At 39.4% G+C, this 15,600-nt stretch overlaps 1 long non-coding RNA gene across 1 annotated transcript; it reads right to left on the bottom strand.

The window, feature by feature from the left end:
- Positions 1-328: 328 nt before the first annotated feature.
- LOC132404974 (uncharacterized) lies at positions 329-6,941 on the bottom strand. The gene is made up of 6 exons (XR_009515727.1): positions 6,866-6,941; positions 6,566-6,697; positions 6,398-6,453; positions 5,998-6,134; positions 2,873-2,904; positions 329-2,718 (listed from the first exon to the last, which is right to left on the bottom strand). It is a non-coding gene; the product is annotated as an uncharacterized LOC132404974 (long non-coding RNA).
- Between the last annotated feature and the right edge of the window lie 8,659 nt (positions 6,942-15,600).

Below are 15,600 nucleotides of genomic sequence, written 5' to 3'. Positions count from 1 at the left end.
AAGTAATAAATTAGATTCCATTTGAAGCTCGACTCTCTGTTTATAAAGCTCCTTACTAGAAGCGATTGAATATTTCTTATCTATTGCTTTGATCTTATCAACCAATAATAATGTTTCATTCTTAGTACGTTTCCTCATACCAACAGAATAGTAAATAACCTGACCTCGAATATATGCCTTAAAAGAGTCCCAAAGTGACCCGTTGGAAATTTCTTCGGTAAGCTGAGTTGAAAAGAAGAAATCAATCTGTTCCTTCATAAACTTAACAAAATCTGAGTCTTGAAGCAGATTGGAATTAAATCGCCATTGTCCAATACTAGGAGCTGTATCCATTAATTTGATAGAAAGTTTCATTGGAGCATGAGCAGAAATGGCAATAATGTCATAGTCACAGTCAATCACAGATGGAATGAGATGAGATTCAATAAAAAAGTAATCAATTCTAGAGTAAGAATGATAAACGTGTGAAAAAAATGAGAACACTTTATCCTTGGGGTGTACAAGTCTCCAAATATCCAAAATTCCAGAATCATTCATGAAGGAATTGATAAGAGTAAATGACTTGTTTGGTAAGGCTTGAGTAGATATGGATCTATCCATCGAAGGATTCAAACAACAATTAAAATCACCAACCATTATCAGCATATATTCATTTAGATCAGGGAAAACGTCAACAAATTCTTAAAAAGTTTGGTATAATCCATATTTGGAGCGTAAACATTAGCCATAACCACTTTTCTGTTACAAAGTAACCCAGTAATAAACAAAAATCTACCATTCGGATCAGAAACCGTATGATGATGCACAAATGTAATTGATGAATCAATAAAAATTCAAACTCCTTTCACTTTAGCATGCAAATTTGAGTGAACGGTTGACCCTCCAAAACCTGAAAAAACGCTGATTATCCTCTTTCCTCACATGAGTTTCTTGTACAAAAATAATATGAGCATTCAGTCTTTGGAATAGTTTAAATGTCTTCTTCTGTTTAATCAGATGGTTTAAATCATTTGTATTCCAAGAGACAAAATTAATAATCAGAGCCATAATTTCATAGAATCAACCCTTTGGTATGTAAAGAGTTAACCATAATGTGAACTCATGAACCTGGAAGAGGAACAAAAGTTCAGGGAGGAACCAGAGGTGACAACACTGCAGACATCTTTGTAGTTTTAAGTCAGCCCAAATGAAAAAACTAAATATACAGAGAGACTCTCCACCCTCCACCCACAAAGACCCAAGACTGAGCCAGAAGAAGGCCAGAAAGAGAAATAACACTAAATCTACCCTCGTTTAATTTGAGCAAGAGACTGTTGCTGAACGGTGTCTAACTAGTGTCAGATGTGTGCCCTTGTGTGGCCGCTGGACGCTACACCATGCTTTGAGTGAACTGTTTTGAAAATAGCATCAGCTACATGCACTAGTGTTCATAAAGCAGTGATTTTTGTCACTGACAGTTGGTGAGAAAGACACAGTAAGAAAATTATGAACTGTGCGTGTTGCTGTGTATGGCTCAATCTGCCTGGATGTCATGCAAACAGAAGTGTATCACTATATCTCAGTGCATGTGAATTAGTAAACCAATTACCAGGCCTGCTGTGTATAGTCAGCAGGCATGTCTATGCTTATCAATGGAGAATAAACGAGACAGTTAAAGACAGAAGATGAGGAACTATTCCTCAGGCTTGCAGGAGCCCTCACTGTAACAGTGAAGGTGTCAAAAGACAGTGTCAAAGCTTGGTTGGAAAAATCAAATGGAAACAGAGAAGAGTTGCCTCAACATCCTGACATCCTGACCATTGGTGCTCAGTAAAGTTATTTATAAAGGAGACCCTGTTGCTCAGATGAATGTAGTGCACCAGAGTGGAAGAGATGTGAAGGAGTGATTCACTAGCTTTCGTACTACAGGTATTTTTATGGATGTCAACGTTCATCACTTTGTCAACATACTAACACTGCTGAATGTAACCTGAATTAGATTGTCAAGTTAAAATCAATCATTTCAAACATTAATACCTCACTTACACTCCACAATTTTAGCCTGGTTACGTGGTCAAAACCACTTTGCATCATTGCCAAAATGGTAGTGTGAGTGCATTTCAAGATTAATTTTGTTGCTAACTCATTTCTTCTGGGAAATGCCAGTCAAGGTATAGAATATGCAAGTATATATATGGAAAAGTGGACTGTCAATTTAAACAGAATATTTATAACAAACTCTATTCAAATGTTAATTGCACATTGAGTATAAATCTAATTGGAGAATTATACAGATCACATACTCAGGTTTTTAAGTATGTAGAACCTACAGTGACCCAAGTACCATCACATCAAATGCAAAATACAGAGACAATAGATAGCTCATTGAAGGTGAAACAGTTCTTTTCCTCCACCCAACCCATGAACAGGACTGACACATCCAAGCTTACCAAAAATCTTCCTGAAAGAAATTTTAGCAGGAATTATTTTCCATCCAATCACAATACTGCTAAAAATCTCAAGATCTCTAATGCAGGAAAATCTTGGTCAATTATTCTTTAGAGATTCTATGTCCTTGATTGTCTTAAGCAACACAGCATGCAGTGTTGTGTTACAGATCAGCAAATTGTCAGGGACTGGGGTTGATGGAACTCCCTCTCCACTTTGGTGATTGGCAGATGTTGGCCAGGAAGGTTCTTTTTGTTTGGAATCTGCAAGCATTTCTTGACAGCATCACTTCTAGGATACAAATCCACAATGTTTATTGAAACATTTCAGCATGGGTAGATTTCATTGTACTGTTACTGTACAGTGGGAGAAAGAACTACAAGTGTTTGTTAAAGAAAAGATAGACAGGACATGAGTCTACTTCAATTATTTTCTGCTACCTTACCTCCTTGTCCTTAAAAACTTCCTCTGACTGATCTAAAGGAGAGAGTAACAAACATGTCAAAACAGCTTTTGACTCTCTCATAATCATAAGATCAATCAAGTTTCTTTAAATAGCTGCTTTGGAGCAGGTGATTTGTTCCTGATTGTTCCAACAAACCTTTGACTGCCTCAGGATGTTTTCCTTCATAATCCATAGAAGATCCTTTCTATACTCACAGGAATGAAAGGGATCTTTGTCTTTCTTCCAAAGCCCTTGAACAGTAGTTACTCGGGACATTATTCTCCTATAAAAGGGCAGAATATTAGTTGCCCAACTGGGACATGGAGTTTCTGAACAGCATCTGCTGCTCATTTTGGTTAATCTGATCTGTCTCTGTCCACATTCTAATTCATTCCAAGTTCCAACACATCCAGTACTTCAAATCAACGTTCTGCAGATTCCAAACCCCAAAAACCACGTCATAATTGCCCAGCGATGCTGTTTCATTTCCTGTTGGCTTGTCACAATCTAAAGGTGACGGTATGCTAAAAATTTCCTTGAAGTCTTTCTGTGCTTTGAATGTTTAACGATCAAATATACCTTAATAACTGCATTAAGTAAAACTGTTTTATTTCATACTAACGCAAGGGTTGAAATAAGAATAAAACTTAATCTAGAATCAAATTGGAACTCAGCAACACAGGAATGTGGGATTCTCTTAATTTTAAATGTCATTTATTCCTTAAAACAGAGCTAACACTTGTGGAATTTGAAGAAACATCTCATTAAGTACCTAATCTATCAATCAATGCTTCTGGTTAAGCATCCCAAAAATGCTTCAGGAAGTGGACTGTTAACTTTGGCAATCATGTAAACAGCATTATCTTTGCCTGGCCCTTTAAACATCCCTTAAGTTTTTCATTTGCAGTGACATTGGTGTTAATTTGAATCAACCGAGGTATTTCAATTTTAAAGAAAGCTTTTGGCACAATGGCTTTCATAAATCAATGTATTGATGGGACAGGAGATGGGATGTTCTGCTGAAGTTATATAAGTTGTTGGTGAGGCCTAATTTTGAGTATTCTGTGCAGTTGTGGTCTTCTACATTCAGGAAAGAAGTTGAAGAGTACAGAGGAAATTTACAGGGATTCTGCCAGGTCTGGAGAACCTGAGTTATAAAGAAAGATTGAATAGGTTAGGACTTTATTCCTTAGAACATAGAAGATTCAGAGGAGATTTGATAGATGTATACAAAATTATGAGGGGTGTTCACAAGGATGCTAATTGGTCTGGAGAAGCTAAGTTATTAAGGAAAGATTGAATAGGTTAGGACTTTATTCCTTAGAACATCGAAGATTGGGAGCAGATTTGATAGAGGCTCATGAGGGGTATAGATAGAATAACTGCAAGCAGGCTTTTACCACTGAGGTTGGCTGGGACTACAACCAAAAGTCGTGGGCTTGGGGTGAATGGTGAAAAATTTAAGGGGAACACAAGGGGAAAGTTTTTCACTCAGAGGGTCATGAGAGTGTGGAATAATCTGCCAGCATACGTGGTGCATACGGACTTGATTTCAACATTTAGGTAAAGTTTGGATAGGTACGTGGATGGTTGGGGTAGTGGAAAGATATAGTTCTGGTGCAGGTCGATGGGAATAGGCAATTAAAGTGATTTCAGGATTGACCAGATTGGTTAAAGTGCCTTTTTCTGATCTATACATTTCTTTGACTAATTATTAGGGGAGTGCTGGTAGGTCAATGGACAGTAGTCATATACTGTGTAATTTACTTCAGTCTTCGGTCATCTATCATTCAATGTGAAGACTACCTCAGTATGTTTCTGCTATTAACTGATCAGCTGAAATGAATAATGTCATCATGATACCTTACTGATGCTGACAGTGGTGGTGGTGAAGACTTCCTACCACAAGGGTCCCTGTTTGCTGAGCTGTGTACAAGCACTGGTTCACATTGTAGCTTGATGTGATCAAACACATGAAGCATAGCTGCCCCCAGAATGCTACAACTGAGTCTATATTTCCAAATATTGAACAATAGATGTTTTGTATGGAAAAAAAATTACCCTATCCTTTCCTCCTCCCATTCTTACACAGGGATTTATGCCATCGTGTGGCACTGTGGCAACTAAAGATGTGGATGCAATCCCCATCTAAATGAGAAAATACTCTCCAAGTGAGCCACAAATACCTGCAATGTAATACATTTATTTGCCTGTCTTACCCTGTTCACTGTAAATTTTACACACCATTCATTGTGAACATCCTGTAAATAAAAGTAAACTTGAATTAAGGTATAAAATTAACGTAATTGTAAATATCAGGGGAGATTTTCAACTTTATCACTGAACGTAACCTCAGATGAGAGCATCATGTGTCAGGTGTATTGTTTCTGTTAACTTCAGTGGCTAAACAGGTGCAACCAATGATCTCACATGGCAAATGCTGTGAAATCACAGTTAGATGTGTTTTGTAACAGTCTTAACAACACAAGACAGACTGACGAGATCAAACATTGAAACCACACAATCTATCAGTGTCACAGTTCTGTTCTTTCTCACCTCTTATAGAGATCACATGGTTTCAGATAGAATGCAGAATATGAGCATTGTGTTGCCCAGGTATCATAAATATTAAAGGCAGGCAAGATGGACCAGAGTAGCTACAAATTCTAGCACCAAATGTATCAGAGCCATACATACGGTATTAGCCCAGTCCTACGTCCTACCTAAAGCAAAATGAACATTCAGAGAAAAATTGAAACTCTCCAAACTCACTGAGATAAAACTGAATATTAATTCTTATTAATATTTGATACATCAAATATTAAAATTACAAATAAAACAAAACTAACAAGGAGTGAAAGAAACAACAGTAACTGGCTAAGAGTTACTGTTAACAATGAAGAAATGTGGAAAACTAAAAAAACATACTACAAAGAACTACCTGATAGTTACTGCCAACCATAATCCGGAGCCACGACAGAACAATGCTTTTTAATCCCCTGGGTTTGCTGAGTTAATCATACTGAAAATGCATGCTGCAAATTACAACATTCTGGAATGCACCATAATTTAAAATTCAATGTTATTTTAAACTGCAGTATTGTTACTAATGACAAAAATGTTACCTGAGATCTTGTAAATTCCAAACTGGGGGAACAGTAATGCAATCTGTAATTTTCTGATTTGCCATGTAATTGTAATCAAATCCAAAGCGCTTCAGTTGAAATGTAAGAATTTGTGGCAAGTGCTTAAAATAGTATCTCTGAAAAATGTAAGGTAGAGATGACTTTTACTTTTCCTGTTTCATCAATACAAAGCTGAAGATTAGCAGATCTCTTTGCTATACATTTCAAATGTTGCAGCCATTCACTCTCCGTGTTGTAAATCCTCATGTGAATATATTTCATATGGAATTCCACATTGTATGTACTTGACACGTCTCACCAGTGAAGACATTGCACTGACATCTGGCAGTACTAAAGGGCTCAAGGAAATGATTTGTCCATGAAAAAATATTATTTTTACCATTCAGCTGTTTCAGTTGCTCCTCTGATTTGCAGCATGAAGAACTACAGACTCATCTTTGTGGAATCAAGAATAAAAATGCGATGTTAAACTCATTGCAGGAAAGTAACCAATCACTCTAATTTTTAAGAAAAGTTTATCTTATTTTCCTTGTATTTTTTAACTTACCATGGAATCAAACTTCTCTGCATCATTAGCCGAGCAAACAGATAAAGGTATATCCAAGAAAACTGTGTCTTCATCCAAGGATTGTTTGCATTTTAAACACTTCAATGAGTTAACCATGGAGACCTGATAAATCTACAAGACATAACTCAATGAGAACTGAGCCTGTGATCCATCAGTTAGAATTTTATACAAGAAAACTGATAATTTATAAGTTGCTCTCAAAAATTCTGATTCCTCATTTGTTTGATTAAGTTGTACAATAATTAACCTTAAGGGATGAACACCACATGAATATGATACCTTGGCAGCAACACTGGCTGTTCTTGTTCAGCTTCACAGGAGTGTGGCACAAGGAGGAAGTGACCGGCCATCGTTCTCCCTGTGACACTGGAATCATTGTTCTCATGAATCAGAATCAGGTTAAGTATCACTGATACTTGTGAAATTTGATGTTTTAGTCAGCAGTACAGCACAAGATGCAAAAATTACCATAATGTACAAGAAGTAAAAGAATTGCGGAAAAGAGGAATTGCGAGGTTGCATTCATGGGCTGACTGGCCATTCGGAAATCTGATGGCAGAAGGGAATCAAAATCAGATTTAATATCACCAGCAAATGGAGTGAAATTTGCTGTTTTACAGCAGCAGTACACTGATATACATGATAAATAAACAGTGAAAACAAACTGAATTACAGTGCATATATATGCATATATCTATTAAATAGGTAAATGAAAATAAGTAGTGCAAAATATTGGAAATAAAGTAGTGAGGTAGTGTTCATGGGTTAAGTGCCCATTTAGAAATTGGATGGCAGAGGGGAAGAAGCTATTCTTGAATCACTGAGTGTGTGCCTTTTGGCTTCTGCACTTACTTTCTGGTGGTAACAGTGTGAAGAGGGTATGTCCTGGCTGTTGGGGCTCATTAATGATGGATTCTGCCTTCCTAAGGCACCACTCCTTGAAGATGTCTTGGATACTACAGAGACAGGTACCCTTGATGGAGCTGACTGATTTTCCATGCTTCTGCAATATATTTTGATCTTGTGCAGCAGTGCCCCCCTTCTGCATTTCAGGCCCCTTCTGCATTTCAGGAGGTGATGCAGCCAGTCAGAAAGATCTCCAAGGTACATTTCTAGTTTTTGAGTGTTTAAGTTGACAAACCAAATCTCTTCAAACTCCTAAGGAAATATAGCCACTGTCTTGCCTTATATATCTGCCATATATATATGTTGTAGCCTGGTTAAGTCCTCAGAGAAATTGACAATCAGGAACTTGAAACTGCTCACTTTCTCTAATTCTGATCCTTCTATAAGGATTGACTAAAATTCTACATGTGGTCTTCAGGCTTTTGTACCTCCTTCCCGATGGAAGCAATGAGAAGAGGGCATGTCCTAGATGGTGAAGATCCTTTATGATGGATGCCGCCTTCATGAGTTACCACCTTTTGAAGATGTCCATGATGGAGGAAGGCTTGTGCTAGAGCTGGCTGAGTTTAAAACCCTCTGCAGCCTCTTTCCATCCTGCACATTGGAACCTCCACAACAGGTGGCAATGAAACCAGTCAGAATGCTTTCCCCAGTACATATGCAGAAATTTGCTAGAGGCTTTGGCGACATAGCAGATCTCCTCAAACTCTGCATCCTTCTTCATGATTGTATCAACGTGATGGGCCCAGTGTAGGTTCTCTGAGATGTTGATGTTCCAAAACTAGAAGCCATTCCCTCTTTTGAAGAAATAGAAGCCATTCATCCTTTTCACTTCTGACGCTGATGATTGATGTGTTCTCCCAACTCCCCCTTCCTGATGTCCACAATAAACTTCCCGGTCTTGCTGACATTAAGTCCAAGATTGTTGTTGTTACATCACTCAACCAGCCTATACAAGGCTCTATCTCACTCCCGTTATCTTCTTATTGCCGTCTGAGATTCTGCCAACAATAGTTGTGTCACCAGTGAACTTATAGATGGTGGTTGAGCTGTGACTAGTGCACTCTATTACCTGGAGAATTCACGACCTAACAATGCTTCAAGACTTGAATATGTGAGTTGTATAACTGCCTTATAAAAGTGACCGATGGGATAAATATCTTTTTTTTTGAGGAGTATGGCATAAGACATTCAATTAGTATGTTGAAGATGAGATTAACTTTTCATCAGGGAGGTAACAAAAGTGATCAAAGGTGATAAAGATATAGCGATAGATAATTGTCAATCAATTGTCTGTGTTTCCTCCTCCATGATTCTCAGCACTTTTTAGTGACAGAACATTTCACTGTGCAAAGGTGGTGTGGTTAACCTTGAGGACTGTCAGACACTCTGTGTCCATTGTGTGTACTTGACATGGAAATTCGAGCTGACTGAAGCAGAGGAGGCCATAAGGTGGGTCACTCTCTGGAAGGTCAGCACATGAATAGTCAAGAGGCTCTGGCAGAGTAAGACCAGATCAGTGACTGAATTGTAACGATGGTAGAAATACATCAATAAAATCAGTTGTTGAGTGCAATACAAATCGTTCATTGGACACAGAGTCATACTGAGACAGACCCTTTGGCCCAATCGATCCATGCTGACCAATATGTCCATTCAAGCTAAACTAGTTTGCAAGCATTTGGCCAACATCCTTCTAAAACTTTCCTATCCATGTACTTGTCCCACCATCTTTTCAAGGCTGTTATTGTAGATGACTTAACCACTTGGCTTCACATCTTACCTGGGATCTTAAAAACATTCAAAAATGATTTTACAGTATGTCCTAGACTGTGGGAGAATGAGTGAGCAAACAGTTGAAAGAACTTTTAAGGAAGTAGGTTGTAAAGAATGACAGGCATTTGTATAGAAATAATGCTAAATAAGGAAATAGAAAAATTAAACTGAAAAGTACAGATCGAATTACAGGTAAACCGAGGCATATTTTATAAACAAATCGATTATCAGTATCACAACAGATCAATTTTACCTTCAGAATATTATGCTCCTGATCCACTTTGCTATTCAGTTTGTTCACCAGACTGCGAAAACATTCCTCTATGGCTCTCTGTTTGTAAACTTGGTAAACTTCACAAAATGGTTTTAAAAAAGTGTTAAGGTAAACATACAAATGCAAACAATACAGTTGCTTATATTAACATTGATTTCCCAGTTAGTGTTTCAGTGATTATTAACTTTATAATATAAATTGCAGATGTATGAATTTGAAGTGATAAATTGAAAATGAGAGAGGCATTCAGCAGGTCAAACAGCCTCCCTGGAGAGAGAAAAGTCGAGCCAATGTTTCAGGTTGACGACCTTCCATCAGATTTTGATGAAAAATAATCAACTTGAAATTTTTGCTATGTACAAGGGGTGATTGAAATGTTCGTGGGCTAAGATAGAAGGAATCAATTTTAGAAAACCTAGCACATTTATTTTTCAACATAATCCCCTCCTTCATGTACACACTTGGTCCAGCGGTCGTGGAGCAGTCATGGACCTTCTTTGTAGAAGTGGTCCACAACAGGAGTGATTGATAAGTTTGTGGACTAAGGTAGAAGGAGATCAGTTATTAACTTCAAACTTTCTTCATTATCACTCAAAGAGTTGAACTGCACGTATATTTAATGACAGCATCTTGGACCTCCAGGTGGTCCACAGCAGGGGTAATTGATCAGTTCATGGCCTAAGGTAGAAGGAGATGAGTTATACAGCTCTCATTTCATGCATGTGCAGTTCAACTCTGTCAGTGAAAATGCAGGAAGTTTGAAGTTAATAACTCATCTCCTTCTACCTTAGGCCACAAACTTAGCAATCACCCCTTGTATTTGCAGAAATCCCTTCAGTATATCAAATCTGCACCAACCACCCAGTTGCACAAATCCCATTTATTTATTTATTTGTTCAGTGACTCCCTCACTGAGCATCTGGACAACAATTATTGCATTATGTACCACTGGTAAATTTCTGGTTTACGTGCATCCTGGCCAGACTCCTTGTTCACATCCTCCCTTCCGCCCTTCCACCACTTTCTGTCTGGACTTGCTGAAGCCCAGCAGGAAACTTCTGGGACTAATGGTAATTCTGTCACACAGACTGGGGATGTTATACTGATCTCACCTTTTGCTTAATACCCAAATCTGCCAGCTAACAGTTGCAAATCTCAATAAATACCATAAGAAATTCTGCAGTTTAAATTTTAAAATAAATATTGCAATGGGATTTGAACTCAGCTCTCTGGATGGTGAGACCAGATCTCTGGTAACTTAACCTCTGTGCCACCCTATTATTTCAACCCTGATGAGTAACTGGAATTCCAAGCTAATTTACACATATACTCACTGAGCATATGGAGTTTGAAACCATTTTTAATTCATCGAATTGCCTTTCTTTTGTGAGTCCACAAAACTGACCCCAACTACGGAAGAGTTCAATCATAAATATATCAAGCAGCAGAATGCTATGGATTTGAGAAGCTTTTTTAAAATCAGTAAACTGGCATACTGCTAACTGAGGAAAGCACGGATGCATCTATTGCTTACCATTCAAATTCAATTGGGAGGTCAACTGTTCTGTGCTGAAGAACCATACATTTCCAGCTGATAATCATTCAAACAGACATCACAACTCACGAATTAATGAATCTTGTTCTCTGGACCTGCAAAAAATTATGAAACAGTGAAATTTTATTTTGCTTAAAACCTCTTGGAGGGTTAGCAACTTTAAACTCCGCAATGCTATCATTTCAGATGTCCTGGCCCAGCATTTCAGTGCAATTACGAAGATTGAGGATTACATCTAAAACTCTAGCCAACCTCTGTAGCTGTGTAGTGGAGACTTTATTGACTGGCTGCATCATGGCCTGGTACTGAAACACCAATGCCATTTCACTGAAAATCCGATAAATAAAAGTAGGGAATTGAGCCCAGTCCATCACAGGTAAAGCCCTCCTTGCCAGTGAGCACATCTACATGGAGTTCTGTCACAGGGAAGCTGCATCCATGATCAGGAACCCCCACACCCTGGACATGCTCTCTGATCCTGTTGCCATCAGGAAGATACAGGAACACAAGGACTCACACAGCCAGGTTCAGGAACAGTTGTTACCTTTCAACCATCAGCTCTTGAACCAGAGGGGAAACATTCCTACAAACTCTGGTCTCACTTTCAAGGACTCCGCACCTCATGTTCTCCATATTTATTGATTTTTTTCTCTTTTATATTTTTCTTTTGTATTTACAAGGTTTGTGACTTTTGCACACTGGTTGGCTGTTGTCTTTAACTAATTGTATTATGGTTATTGAATTTATTGTGTATACCTGAAAGAAAATGAATCTCTTGGTTGTATTTGGTGATATATATGTACTTTGATAATAAATTTACTTTGACCCACATTATGTGTTATCACTTTGATAAAAATAACCAATTATTTTAAAGTTTTCCCTTTACAAATTCTCGATGATGAATTTACCAGTGTCTTCCAAAAAATCATTGAACTTGGAACTTTTTCTCAATGATGTAGCCAACACAACTATCAATTTGGTACACATTTTAACTTTGAAATGGCCCTGTACCTATAGAATAAATTTTACTTTCCTAAGTCCCCAATCATTTTTAGAATTGAGTTAATCAAACATTACTGTATAATCAATAAGCAATAGAAACTACTGCTGCTGTAAACAATGAACTCCCATTGTCCCCCAATATGGCCACTCTGAGCTGCTGAATATTTCCAAACACAAGGAAATCTGCAGATGCTGGAAATTCAAACAACACACACAAAATGCTGGTGGAACACAGCAGGCCAGGCAGCATATATAAGGAGAAGCACTGTCGTCGTTTTGGGCCGAGACCCTTCGTCAGGACTAACCGAAAGGAAAGATACTAAGAGATTTGAAAGTAGTGGGAGGAGGGGGAAATGCGAAATGGTAGGGGAAGACCGGAGGTGGTGGGATGAAGCTAAGAGCGAGAAAGGTGATTGGCGAAAGTGATACAGAGCTGGAGAAGGGAAAGGATCATGGGACGGGAGGTCTCGGGAGAAAGAAAGGTGGCAGGAGCACCAGAGGGAGATGGAGAACAGGCAGAGTGATGGGCAGAGAGAGAGAAAAAAAAACAAACAACTAAAAATGTCAGGGATGGGGTAAGAAGGGGAAGAGGGGCATTAACAGAAGTTAGAGAAGTCAATGTTTATGCCATCAGGTTGGAGGCTACCCAGCCGGTATATAAGGTGTTGTTCCTCCAACTTGAGTGTGGATTCACCTTGACAGCAGAGGAGGCCATGGATAGACATATCAGAATGGGAATGGGACGTGGAATTAAAATGTGTGGCCACTGGGAGATCCTGCGGACTGAGCACAGGTGTTCAGCAAAACGGTCTCCTAGTCTGCGTCCGGTCTCTCCCATATATAAAAGGCCACACTGAGAGCACTGGGTGCAGTATACCACACCAGCCGACTCACAGGTGAAGTGTCGCCTCAACTGGAAGGACTGTCTGGGGCCCTGAATGAGGGAGGAAGTGTAAGGGCAGGTGTAGCACTTGTTCTGCTTACAAGGATAAGTGCCAGGAGGGAGATCGGTAGGAAGGGATGGGGGGGACGAGTGGACAAGGGAGTCGCATAGGGAGCAATCCCTGTGTAAAGCAGAAAGAAGGGGAAGGGAAAGATGTGCTTGGTTGTGGGATCCCGTTGGTGGTGGCGGAAGTTACGGAAAATTATACGTTGGACCTGGAGGCTGGTGGGGTGGTAGGTGAGGACAAGGGGAACCCTATCCCGAGTGGGGTGATGGGCGGACGGGATGAGGGCAGATGTGCAGGAAATGGGAGAGATGCATTTGAGAGCAGAGTTGATAGTGGACGAAGGGAAACCCCTTTGTTTAAAAAAGGAAGACACCTCCTTCGTCCTGGAAAGAAAAGCCTCATCCTGAGAGCAGATGTGGCAGAGACAGGGGAATTGTGAGAAGGGGATGGCATTTTTGCAAAGGACAGGGTGGGAAGAGGAATAATCCAGGTAGCTGTGAGAATCTGTAGGCTTATAGTAAATATCAGTAGATAAGCCATCTTCAGAGATGGAGACAGAAAGATCAAGAAAGGGGAGAGAGGTGTCAGAAATGGACCAGGTAAATTTGAGGGCAGGGTGAAAGCTGGAGGCAAAGTTAATGAAGTCAACGAGCTCAGCATGCGTGCAGGAGGCAGCACCAATGCAGTCGCCAATGTAGTGAAGGAAAAGATGGGGATGGATACCCATATAGACTTGGAACATGGAATGTTCCACAAAGCCAACAAAAAGGCAGGCATTACTGGGACCCATACAGGTGCCCATGGCTACACCCTTGGTTTGGAGGAAGTGGGAGGAGCCAAAGGACAAATTATTGAGAGTAAGAACTAATTCCGCTAGATGGAGGAAAGTGGTGGTAGAGGGGAATTGGTTAGGTCTGGAATCCAAAAAGAAGCGAAGAGCTTTGAGACCATCTGGGTTGGGGATGGATGTATATAGGGACTGGACGTCCATGATGAAAATAAGGTGGTGGGGGCCAGGGAACTTAAGATCATTGAAAAAATTCAAAGCGTGAGAATGTTGCGAACATAGGTGGGAAGAGATTGAACAACGGGAATAAAACAGTGTCAAGGTATGCAGAAATGAGGTTGGTGGGGCAGGAGCAAGCTGAGACAATAGGTCTACCTGGACAGTCAGGCTTGTGGATCTTGGGTAGGAGGTAGAAACGGGAAGTGCGGGGTGTGGGAACTATGAGGTTGGTGGCAGTGGATGGGAGATCCCCAGAGCTGATAAGGTTGGTGATGGTACATGGGACTGTGGCCTGGTGCTCCTTACTGGGGTCATGATCAAGGGATAAATAAGAAGAGGTATCAGAGAGTTGTCGGCCAGGTAGAAATCATTGACTATTTCCAACATGTTCTGTACTTATCTTGCTCTCAAATTAAGGTACTGAACTTACAGGTATCACCATTACATTCCTTCCTCTGGTAATCACTTACTTGTGGTTATCTGGGTTGCATTCCCCATTCCAAATAAATGTTCATGACCAACTTTTAAGTTCTAAACTTTTTATCAATCCGGATATTTATTGTTACCAAAAAACACGATGTCCTCCAGTGTAGAAATGGCATCTTTGGCATAACTGGTCGGCGTTGACCAAGACTCACATCTAATCTAGTTGCATTTGCCTTTGTTCAGCTAATATCCCTCTAAGTGTTTCTTACTGAGGTACCTTTATACATAATATTTCTATATTAAAACGCTACAAATATAGTAGTCATAACGTAATCCTCAATCCTACTTGGTAATGTATTCTTTAACTTCATGAACCATGTTTGAAGTAATGTGTTCAGATAACATGTGGCTCCCTGATTTTTCAATCCAACAAAATGTTTACCTGTAATAATACCAGGAAGAAAATGTAAAAGTTGTTTGATATCTCAATAACATCAGTTCTGTTTCAGGTGGTTCTTTATAACAATCCTCACGATGTAAGAAAGTATAGCAAGAAGCTTTATGATAAACAGGGAAATTTCAAAACCGCACACACAGAATGCTGGAGGAATTCAGCAAGACAGGCAGCATCTATGGAAAAGTTTTGCTGAAGGGTCTCAGCCTGAAATCATTGCTCAGATTTTCAGCATCTGCAGATTTCTCTTGTTTGTGAAAGGACAAAGTATAATTGGGTAAAAGAAGATGATATACATTTTATTGTAGATTGCTTGAGATGAAGCTCAGAGTAGGCCCTGCCGACCTTTCAAACTACGCAGCCTAGCAACCCCCAAATTAACCCTAACCCAATCAGACGACAATTTACCATCACCAATTAAATTACCAACTGTTGTGTGAGAGTATTAGAGACGTTCTGCCAGTAACTGAACCAGACACAAAAAAAAATGATTTTAAACAGGAGTTCAGAAACAGAAAGATGGCACATTTTTGAGAATTATTCGGGGAATGTCAAGCACCAAGAATGCAAAGGTTGAATAAATGACTACCAGGTTAAAACAGTGAAATGAGCAGTTCGAAGTTTAGTGTTACTGTAATATAGACACCCTTGATGAGAATGGAAGA

Source organism: Hypanus sabinus, chromosome 2 (genome assembly GCF_030144855.1).
Source record: "Hypanus sabinus isolate sHypSab1 chromosome 2, sHypSab1.hap1, whole genome shotgun sequence".
In the NCBI taxonomy this organism is placed as follows: Eukaryota; Metazoa; Chordata; class Chondrichthyes; order Myliobatiformes; family Dasyatidae; genus Hypanus; species Hypanus sabinus.
This window is presented reverse-complemented; position numbering and strand designations above follow the sequence as displayed.